Below are 12,364 nucleotides of genomic sequence, written 5' to 3'. Positions count from 1 at the left end.
CATTATCAATAGTAGATGGGAAGCTCAAATTCTAAAACTAAACCAATTCATAACCCTTCACTAAATTTCATGGCAATATGTACAAAGAAAATGACATACAATAACTTAATAATACATTTACTTTTCTCTTCTAAAAAAAATAAAAAAACAAACAAACAAACTTAACAATACAATGAAATACATTAAAATTCATAGGGTAATCTAGTACGTCCATTTGTTTATCTTGCTTGTAAGAGTATGTTAAACTAAAGAGAAAAATAATATTAAGCATCAACGGCCTACAATAGTGAATTTTCGGCCTTTTAAATAGGATCCCAAATTACATCAAACATGTAAATAAAGTAAATTCATAATGAGATTGCATCATATATGGAATATAATATAATCAAAGCGGAAAACCCTCTAATAACAAAATGTTCCAATATTGGTAGGGGCTCCTTTGCTAAGGAAGTCACCATTCTAAATTTGGTCTATCTTCTACAACCAAACAAAGATTTTCTTTTGCTAGCTTGTAAATCTATTACAACCTTAAGTATTGAGACCAACTAACAGCAGAACACAATATAAAGTAGCATAACCCACTTCTCAATCTTTAAGATTGCAATCTGAAGATGGTTCTTCTGCCAAACCCAAACCATGGATTATGAGACATGAAGGCACCATACTCAACTCTAATCACTAAGTTTTTGATGCAGGGACTGTGATGTGCTTCTGTTTAGGCCAGATCGAATTTGGGAATGCATATTAATCACATGCTATGTTTAATACAGCACATGGCTTCTACTTCTAACAACTTCCTAAAATTTAGCTTGTGCATGTGCCAATGGCTGACAGTGAAAGCAATCATGTAATCACTCAAGTTAAGGGGACAATGGTTAGTTTAGAATTTTTTCACCTTTACTTCAGAAAAAATATTGCATTTTGCTATGTTATTTAATTGATAATATGTGCATCAGAATCTAGTCAATCCAGAAGCATTTGATAATAAATGGAAAGCAAAACAATACATAAATTTTGACATGATTTGGCAAACTCTATGTCTACATCCGGCAACACCTGACAAAAATATCCACTATCAATGATAATTACAACTAGTCATAAACTCTCATAACCCTTACAAATATAAACTAACCTAAATCCCTAATACACCTAAAGGTGCTTTCATAATAGCATATTAGACAAAGCTTATTCTCTAACTCTCTTGCTAGACAAAAGTTTGTCTTCTAATTAACTATTACACACGCAACAACAGGCTACACCAAAACTCTATTTATAAGGCCTATTGCTCCTCATTATTCTTTGAGCTCCTCCTTATTATTCTTCTAGCTAATATAGAATTCCAAAACCAACTTAAAAACCTCCAAACTTATTCTTTCATGGGCTGGACTTTAACAACATTCTAAAATCTGGCTTGTGCATGTTCCTCTAACTAATTTTCCCTCCAACTTGGCACATTTGAATATAGCTACAATAATCACATGGCACATATGAAATACAACCCTGAAGCTTGGCTGGCCATGTGCCATGTCAACATCTTCCATGTATTGCATTAGACTTGCATCAGTCTTATACTCTTCATGTAGTGTATTAGTTTCACAGTGCATGACAAGCTAGAATTTCACTTCACAAAATACTACATAAAAGCAGCTTGCATGGATTTAGTTTCATAGTCTTATTCCTATCTAGTCAAAAACAGTAAATAAAGATCTGGGAAGGGAAGGGACTCTTATGAATTCCATACAAAGGAAACGGAAAACATGAAAGCCCGTTCTATAATACAGTAAATAAAGATCTGGGAAGGGAAGGGACTCTTATGAATTCCATACAAAGGAAATGGTAAACATGAAAGCCCGTTCTATAAAACAGTAAATAAAGATCTGGGAAGGGAAGGGACTCTTATGAATTCCATACAAAGGAAATGGAAAACATGAAAGCCCGTTCTATAAAACAGTAAATAAACATGTTTGCAAACACATTGTTTTTGAAAGTATGCTAAAGAAGCAATGACAATAAAACAACAAAAAACACCTCAGTCAAAATCCAAGCTTCGTACGGGGCCATTGCCTGCGCTTTGCATTGTACCTAAAACAAAAAACAAACATAACCAATAGGAACAGTAAGAGTTAAGCAGAGAATCAGAGACGAAGAAGCAGGAGATAGAGAGAACCTGATGGTATTGTCAGTCATGCAAATCTAGTGAGGGATAGGTCTATCCAGCCTCATCTTCTTAGCCAGCTTCTTCTTAATCATGAATGTCTTCTGGGACGGCTAAGCATACAATAACAATAATAATAATTACTACACAATAATCACCATATCATAAAAGTTACTCAAAATCAATCAACATTTAACAGTTGCAATTTGGTATTTCTGAAACCTTTTTTTGTTCCTCTGCCCTAGATAAAGTATTTTGTTGTAGCATCTTCTTCTGTTTCCTAACTTCAGGTTTGAACTTACATTGCAGGTTGCTACTAACACTTTAGAACGCGTTGCACCACTTACACATGTTGTTGGAAATGGACCCCTTAGCCCATTTGGATGGAGGGGAAAAGGAGGGAAAGTGGAGTGGAATCCACTTCCCATGTTCTCCAAATATTTGAATCATGAGTGGATTTAATCTCAGCACCTCCTACATTCAACCTATACATGGTTTGGATGCCCCTTCCACTCAAATTCACACTATTGTCACCCACTCTACTAATTAAGTCTGCAAAAAACTTAACTACAATGGGGACAATCTCAATGACATTCATGAACTCTACATGGTACTGACATGGTTGTGGAGGAATGAAACCTATCGTAAACAAAGATGACCCACAATCCAAACATGTGTGATCATAAATATGCAATATAAAAATGTGCAATATTTCGTATAAAAATGTGCAATATATATGCACTGCCATAAGTGCAAAGGAAGCTAAAAACGCAATATATATATACACACTACCATAAGTGCAAATCAAACTAACTACGCAAGAGTAATTTTTCGAGCATGGTTTTAGGAGGCACAGATCCTGGCCGTCCAAATGATCTCTGCCACAGCAATGACCTTGGTTATCAGCTAAGGCTATTTAATCCATTCCGCATTCTCCAAATACTCGTATATAAAATTGGAGAAAGGTAATATTTGAGTTCAAATCCCAATCCTAACAAAATCACATATGAAACAACAATGAACTTAATTCAAAACAGAGCAAACAATGAAACAATATAATAAAACTCAACTTTGAGGCTCTGTTCTATTTAAACCTATTTCAATATGAATTTTAATCCATATCAATCAAAGAAGATTGAAATTTGAAAAAGACCATATCTATAAATGTAGAAGATGCAATGCCTTGTCATATAATGTCTTCCAAATCAACTTTCTTGTTGTTTCATGTAGATCTGAAACACAAAGAGAACTAAAATAGCCTTAATTTTCATGGGTCTAATAATTTGGTTAAGAATTAGAACACAATCACTTATTTAACAAATAAGGGCAAAAGATCACATCACTGTGAATAAGGTATTATTCTTCTAAATTTGTGAATTAATTAATTGGTGGCATGCATGTTATGACATAGGCAAATAGTTACCATGAATTAGAATTCTTTGGCAAATCTAAATATCCCCAAAAAGCATATATTAATCTCCAAAAGACATAAGCATGACATTTACCAGGTTGGACAACTAAAATTTAATAGACAAAAATTTCCCTAGAGCTAACGCTTATCTACAAAAAAAAAAAATAGTGATAGTGATAGTGATGGGAGATGCTTCCAGTGATAGTGATGGTATTAATTATTAATATTCAAGCAATAACATTAATTACCAAAATACAATAGCAATTCACAGAATAACAGAAACACAATAAATAGAAAAACATATCCATGAAGGATAAGGCCACAACAACCCATTACCTTAAATTCACAAATCCACAAACACATTTCAGACAAAATACATCAGCTACATATTCACACCATCACTCCCCCAGAACACAAAACAATCCACCAAATAACAACCTAATTTCTAGAAACTGAAATAGAAACAAACCTAGATGCACAAATGAATAAGTAACACTAACACATTATATATACTTGCACTGAGGTTTCTAATGCTCGGCAACCTCCACATACTATGCCATTAATAAACTTTCTTTTTTCTCTAAACACAAAACCAAATACTTTGGTTGCATCCGTTATCTCTAACTTTCTTTTAGCATTTACTTCATTTATAGTTCACATAGAAATCTCAACAATGTTGATCATGAGATGTAAGTTGCTTTGATATATCAGAAGTGAGATCTATTAATCACGGTCAAAATCTCAGTATGTTGGGCAGCCGCATTTAGTGTTGATGGAACATATATTCTCAAGATGGAATTCATAATCTCTTAATGGAGATATAAAATATTCACTTGAGATAAGTTTAATGGGTTTAGTTATTCAGAGTGTTGGGCCCAACCACTTTAGTAAGGAGTTACTAAAGTATATATTTATGAAATTGGATTTCATAAATATATGATGAATAATATAAAAAATTAAACTGTGTACTCAAGGATTAAGATGTAGTAATTTTCAAAATGGCAGTTTATATTCATGACTTTGTATTACTACAAATATTTTAATGAAGGGATTGCACGTATAATAAAGTCTTGGGATATAATTTATTAATAAGGTCTAGAGTGCAATTATATTTATATAGTGGTATTAAATATAATTACTGGTAACTTTGGATTTGTCAAAAGTTGACAGAAAAGCCCAAGGTCCGTTAGAGCTAGTGTCTTATTGGTCCCTTTTGGTCCCACTCCAAGCCACACACTAAAGCCCAATTGGAAAAGCTCAATAGATCAACCAAATTAGATAATCAATTAGTTATAAAGAGAGAAATATACATAATTTTTATTTGTGATATAAGAAACGGTGTGTATGTGAGAGTGAGACACACTTTCATTCTCCCTTTAAAAACTGATTGAGAGACTACACATCTTGGGCATAAAATAGAATTGAAGTGAAGATTAAAAGTGTTCCCAAGTGATTCTAATCTTTGTTTTGAATTTCTCCACACCAAGGTACGCTATCTTGTTCTTAAATTTTGAAATTTACATAGTGCACGTTATCAATCATGAATGAAATAAATCCTTATTTGTTGCTTCTGCTATGTGTTTTGTATGAGATACAAAACCAGTTTTTTTTTTTTTTCCTACAATAATATCTACATAGACCATTTGTAATTAACCCTATTGGTAATTAAAGTTGGGATGTTACAAGTTTTCCAAGTATCCTTTTATAGGTTCTCATTTTCCTTTATATATAGGAGAATGACAATATCGAAGAACCACAAGATTCTAAGCAATGGCAAATGATTTTCTTAAATGTATAGTATAGACCTAGCCCAAATCTGCGCCTAGCAAAGGTGGAGTTGGGGGTTCCACTCCAAAAAAAGAAAAAAAAAACCTAAATATAAGATTCTATGGTGAAATATACCAACATAATTTGTTCTTTTTTTTTTTAATGATATTATTTGTTCATTTTCATTTCTTCGTAGAGCCCACTTAAACATAAATCTTATTGGGCTCATTTCATGGGTTACTAAAGCTTATTTACCATGAAAGACCTTTTATTCCCACCACCTGATTAATATTAGGGGTTTTTTTAATTACTATTCTATAATTCTAACCACTGGAATTCGAAATATATTACTGCATTACGCATATAGAATAAGCCTTTATATAGATTATAGAGGCCAGTTAATCTAGTACAGACAGTTGCAAATATAATAGTGTAATACAAGGATATAGAATAAGAGAAAGCTTTAGTGAGGTAAAAAAAAAAAAAAAATCGAAAGCTTCTATTATATAGTATTTATAGATTAGACTTTAGGTGCCAATTATGATATGCAAAAAAAATTCCAATTATGACAAAATTAATTAGTTAGAACTTAGAACCATAGTTAAGTGTTAAACAACAATGAATTATCCCAAAAAATATATATAAATAAATTCTTTCCATCTATATAATAGCCACAACATGAGTAAAAGATATTTGAATCCTATATATTTTCATTAGAAACACCTTGAGGTGCTGTTTGAAGTACAAAATTATTTCCAACAACAATTGTATTTTCAATTTCTTATCTCTTTTGAATGGACCCAACGGATAAATTTAGAACCCAATTAGTTGAAACAAAACTCTATCTTTCTCTTTAAAAAAACAAAAAACAAAAACAAATAGAACGTGGTCAAATAGAGTATGTAGGAAGCAGCCCATTCCTGAATAATGTAGCTAATTAGCCTACTACGTTAAGGCCCAAGGATTCTTTACACAGACCAAATTAAGACTAGGAGTACTATAAAAGAATTGGAGATTCCTAATCTCCTTTATCTCTTGTTCCATCTTTTGTTCAATAAAAGATTTTACTAATTGAGCAAATTGAAACTTATTTTTTATGGCTCTTTTCTACATCAAAAGAATCTGTGATGTCAGAGTCACAGAGCCCAAAAGATTAATGCAACATACCAAAATGACACTATAGAGTATATCTAATACAACTATTAAGAATACTTTCTCTGCAGAAATTACAAATTTGTCCCCCCAAAATGATTAAAAAGTAAACAGTAAAATTACTACTTTTACTTTCAAGTGTTTGCTACAATGTTTCCCAATTCTTTCTTAGAGCATTGGCATTAGCCATGCCGAAATAAATAGTTTTTCAAACAAAAATTTAGCTAAACTCAACCAAAATTACCCTACATCAGCCTCAAAAGTTTATCAAATTTTTTAACAATGAATAGCATCTTGCTACATGTATTGAGGACTATTCATCACTACATCAAAAGGAAGATTATTTTTTATCCCAAAGCTGACTCTCTCTATCTCTCTCTCTCTCTCTCTCATTTGTGACTCTCTCTTGTTTCCCACCAACCTACCTCTCCACAAAACTAGTGCCCAATTTATGGGTTTTGCAATTCACTCAAAAGGGTGTCCAAATCATCAACTAGTTTAGAAGTTCTTGTTGGTTTGCTTTTAGGTTCGATGTGGTGGGTTGACGCAAAGTAACGATGATGGATTTTACGAAATGGGTATGTGTAGGTTGAAAGAAATAAAAGGGCAATTGGTTATTTGAATATCATCACAAACACCACTTTGTCTTAATTATTGTGGATTTAATAGGTCACTTTTATCTGTTTTTTCTATGTTATATTCTCGGGAAAATTATAAAAGTGAAGAATATTTTTGTTGTAGGTTGTTGAAGAGATTTTGGTTTGCAATGGTTTGTGTGGGTGGCAATTTGGATGGTAGGTGGCTCTTTGGTGTGGTCTGTGGTGGCTTGTGTGGGTGGAGGTTTGGGCTAGTTGGTGTAGCATGGTGATTTGTGTTTTTTGGCTAAAAAGGGTAGAGATGGGAGAGAGAGAAAAAATTTTATGGATAAAGAAAAAAAATATTAAGGCTGATGTAAGTGTCTATTTGTTAAAATAGCAACATATAAGTATTTTGGATTAATTTAGTTAAAACCTTGTAGAGATTGATGTAAATGCTCTTATCATATAAGAAATTGCTAGCATTAAGTGATTAATAAATTACAATTTATGTGGAGAGAGAGAGAGGAAATTTTCATTAAACTCTTCAATAAGGGTGGAAAAATAGAAATTTAATAAATGAGCTCTTTAGTGTGTTCTCAAGAGTTTCCATATCAAAATTAATATTTCACCTATTTATGAACACAAGTATTTTCAACTAGTTGTGCCGATTCCATATTTTTCTATAAAAAAGTTACAAATCTTTCATTCTACAACAGAAGACAATTGACATTTTCTATCTGGAGAATTTCAAAAGTGCTAATGGAAAACTACAAACAATTTGTTGTGAAGGCTTCTATGATCGTATTAATGGCATTCTTAGCTTTTATTGTTGCTTTCGTGACGCTTGTTGCTATGAATTTTGTCCGCATCATCCGCACGGACCATATTGAAATTTGAAAAACATATAAAATATATGAGTGAAGTATGAATAACATATGAAATATATGAGTAAATTATTTAAACTTTTGGTTGATTTGCTATAGTTTTTTGTATGCTACCGCTCTACTATTGACACGACAAACTTCTCAAAAGAGGAATTTTAGAGGTTCAACTTAGCAAAAATAACAATTGAGATTTAATGTAATCGAGTTTTCTTTTAAAGCGTAATTTTTTTTTTGTTGTAATTTTATATACTTTAAATCGATTGGAAGTTGTTTATATGAATGAAACACAGTGTCAGAGTTAGACTATTCCTAGGGGCCATAGCTTTTGCTTAGACCAATGATTGGGTTTCTTCACAACTTCGTTTATACTAACAAATAATGGTTCCAACTTCATATATTTTATAAACCAGGAAAAGAAAAATAAAAGAAACTTCGTCTAACAAAAATAACAAAGGGTGCACTATTCATATATGATATTTATTTTCTTCTTTTAATTGTAATGCTAATTTCAATACTTATTATTTGATATCCATTTTCTTCTTTTAATCATAATGCTAATTTCAATACATATTATTTTAAACCGTATATTTCAATTTTCAACTAGTACATAATCATGCCACCGCACTTCTTCGGCTAGTATATATAAAATTGAAGAAGTTTGTCTTCTTGTTGACTTTTCAAAGACACATCCACTTCAAAATCGGATGAGAAATAATGCAAAACCCAATTTTTTGTACTTTCTTTTTTGTTAAAAATTTGAATATCCTCCTTCAACTTTTGAGACTCTTTATAAAAATCATTTTGGGGGCCTTTTTTTGTTCTAACGGAGAGCCTTAGAGTCTTTTTATAAAATTTTGGAGTACAACGGGCCTTATGCCATGATGGTTTTTTAAATCATGGGTAAAAATGAATATAGCCAGTATCAACTTGTCATATATAGCTAATTACTAGCTAAAATAAAAGGACCAAGAAAAAAAAAATCGCTACAGGTGGGAAATTCCAAATGTACTTCTTGCTTTATTGATAATGAAGATCAGTAATTCCACACATGCTATTAGCTGTAGTTGCGAAGCTTCTGTTGCATATAATAAGTATTTGGCCGACAAAGATACATATAATAGCGAATATATAAAGTAACCAATAAATCTACCAACCAATTACATTTCGGTTTGGTAATCCATATCTAAGTTAAGGATACTGAATAGTAAATAGGAGTGTGAACATAAACACCAATTATTATTATTATTATTATTATTATTATTTTTTTTTTTTTTTTGAGAAGTGTAAACAAAAACACGTATTTTTCGTGAATATTCCATGAAAAACCTGTCTTCAATCAGCCAACTAGATAGTATAATCACTATTTGCCTGCTTGGTTAGTGGTTAACTACTCGAGTAAGAGTAATGATACAGTCACCAATTATTTTACAACCTTTTTATAGATTAATAGTTAACTTCTTATTAATTCTCATCTGGGCCTACTAGTAATATCACTTTTTTATTTAATAATTGTTAGAATATAGCTTAGTCTAGCATACCATAGGTCAATATTTTATAAACTCTTGTTTAATACCTAATGCAGAATATAGCGTAGTCCCGCATTGTAAAAAAAGAATATAACGTAGTCCCACATTGTAAAGATGATAAAGCAAATCGGGGACTCTTAATTATAAGGTGCAATAACCAAATGGTTAAACACATGGAGCCGTGTGGTGAGCACAAAGCAAACTATTCTTTCGCCTTTTACTAGAGAATACCGTGTGCTCGCCACTTATTGCGGCGTACATTAATTTTTGAAGGGGTTAACCTAAACCCCTTACCAAGTTTAGTTGAAGTTATATTTCATGGCATGTATTTTTTTCTATTAAGCCAATCATCACCTACATATGAATAGTACTTTTCTCAAAGAAACCTACGTATGAATAGTACTTTTCTAGAGTCACAATAAAATACACCATTTTTGTCATAACTCACTACGTGATGAATGTGTGAATCCACATAAATCTACTACTTTTTCTTTATCAATCACAACCCATGTTATATGGTTAGTTATAGCAAAAGTAGTGTAATTTGTTTTAATCCTATCATTTTTCATAAATAAATAAAGGAAAGATGGGACCTGATTGTCCTTATAAGTTGTTCAGTCTATTAATTACAAAGTAAAGATAGTTTAAAGTTATATCTAAATTGAGGGAATCATTTCTTGTGTTACCAAATCCTATTTACAATAAAAAATCTTTCATTTCCCCCACTTGGTCAATATTAGGGGTTTTGTTTTTCTATAACTCTTACATTCTTTGAATTATGAGTCAAATTATATTCCGTTAGCTAAAGTAACCTGGGTGAGACGAAATTAATTGAGGGATAGAGCTATATCTAAAGTTTGAGAGTCATCCTATATCGGAGAGGTGAGGCAGATTAAGTTTAATTAATTTGATAGGTAGCTATATGTAAAGAAGAGTTGCATAATATTGTAAAATATCACTGATGATGCTAAAATCGTCAATTGAGGTGGTCGTCCAAATAGAAGGTAACTCAAGATCGTCAAAAGGCCTGCAGGAGAGAAATGATTCAAACTAGAAGGGTCACTGGTGTGGTGCCAACCACCAAGCCTCTGATGATAAAGTCAGATGACTTAAAAGAATAACTAAGAGCTCTGTTTGTGTTGTGAGTGTAAAATAAAAGGTGAATTTGTACCTTTCCTTGGGGTTTGGTACGGCCTATATATATGGCTTTTCTTACTAGCCGTTGGTGTCATTTGATGTCATTCTTGTAACATCCTTGAGTGGTTTGAATGAGGGGATCCAGTATCTCTCCCAACGGCCATGTTGTCTACATTCATTGGTGTGTAACGGCATTCCATTTATCATGATTTTAATGGTGCTTCTCTTCGTCCAGCATGGATTTGCCTGGACGAAGGAAATTTATTGGGTTCATCAATCACCTTTGTAGTTGGGTCTATATGATGCAGAATATGAGGTTCTAACCGAGTAAGGGTATTGCTATTGAAAGCTATTAGCCTTGGGTTTGGCCTTGTCCTTCGAAAATTTATTAAAGCCTTCTATGTAAAAAAAGGAACTCTGGCCTTTGATGAAATGAAATCTGTGTGTTTGACAATTAGGATTTTGGGTCGCAAGTTTATGGCACTTGATGCACACAATCTCTCAGCACATTTTCACCAATTGCAAGTTGTTCACGCATTAAGCTTCTCAAAGTTGATACATTTGATCTCCATTGCTTCCAATCACTCACTGAAATGGTACATTTCAATGTTAAGTTATCACCCTTGAACATATGAAATAAAATTATGACTTGGATACAACAAGCTAAGCATAGTTATTGCTAATATGTATGTTGCTAATCTAATCGTTGATGGGTGCATATCAGTGTGTCATGTTTTTGTTACTTAAATAATAATGAATAGAACAACAAATGAAAGGACATGCAAAACCATCCTTGGATTAAAATAAAAAAAATAAAAAAAAAAGAAGAAGAAGAAGAAGAAGAAGAAGGAAGAAGGAAGAAACCATTAATACATAATAAAGCACTAAACATTACTAGTGTGCAAAATTGATAGGAATTATCCTGAAGACGTGCATTGGGCTCTCTCTCTATAATCCTGATTCAGCATCACTATCGAGAGTGACGAAGGCAGATTCCAGAGTAGAAGTACAGCTATCCACTGGCGGAGCTAGAGGGGGGCGAGGGGGGGGGGGGCACCTGCCCCTCCTGACTCCTAATTTTTTTTTTTTTTTTTTTTTTGTATTAGTAGTCACATGGAGAGAAAAAAAAAAAAAAAGACTTCTACTTGTTGAAACTTGAAAGTGACCAAACCACCCTATTTCACTATTTTTTTTTTATATCATTATTTACACTATTTTTACTATTTATGATATTTTTCACAGCATTTTATCTTTGAATGATGCTAAAGATATTACAAATTTTACTACTTATATCTTACAAATTGGCATGTCACCAATCACAAAAAATAATTTCAAACATTTATTCATTATATTTTTTAAGTAACACTAATCATATTTTTACTCCATCAGTTTGTAAATTTTTTAGTAGTTATGAATTGGTTGTTTTTGTTTATTTATTTTAATAATATGAAATATATTCATATTTGCTTACAATTGTTTATTTATTTTGTTATTATTGTTGATTAATGTTTTTTAGATAAATTTCACTTTTAATATCGTCTTTTGATTTTGCCCCCTCTAGACTAAAATCCTAGCTTTGCCACTACAGCTACCCACAGAAGATGAAGACGATGCCTGGTTAGCCCCGGAGGAATTAGAATGCAGCATGTCCCGGTCCTGATCAAATTTTGAGGTCAAATCTGATTTTGAGTCAAGAATGCTAGTGTCTTAAGCATCATCGAGTTTGGGCTCAAGCTCAGGCTCAGGCTGTAACC

General features: G+C 32.3%; 1 non-coding gene and 1 pseudogene across 1 annotated transcript; one reads left to right on the top strand and one right to left on the bottom strand.

Moving 5' to 3' along the window:
* Nucleotides 1-1,807: 1,807 nt before the first annotated feature.
* LOC142642200 (large ribosomal subunit protein eL39z/eL39x-like) lies at nucleotides 1,808-2,250 on the bottom strand (annotated as a pseudogene).
* A 7,400-nt stretch (nucleotides 2,251-9,650) lies between these two features.
* LOC142605419 (U5 spliceosomal RNA) lies at nucleotides 9,651-9,764 on the top strand. The gene has a single exon (XR_012839044.1). It is a non-coding gene; the product is annotated as a U5 spliceosomal RNA (small nuclear RNA).
* Nucleotides 9,765-12,364: the final 2,600 nt, after the last annotated feature.

The sequence above is a fragment of the Castanea sativa genome, chromosome 7 (assembly GCF_040712315.1).
Source record: "Castanea sativa cultivar Marrone di Chiusa Pesio chromosome 7, ASM4071231v1".
NCBI classification, from domain to species: Eukaryota; Viridiplantae; Streptophyta; class Magnoliopsida; order Fagales; family Fagaceae; genus Castanea; species Castanea sativa.
The sequence above is the reverse complement of the archived record's forward strand: the minus strand, read 5'-3'. Positions and strand labels throughout refer to the sequence as shown.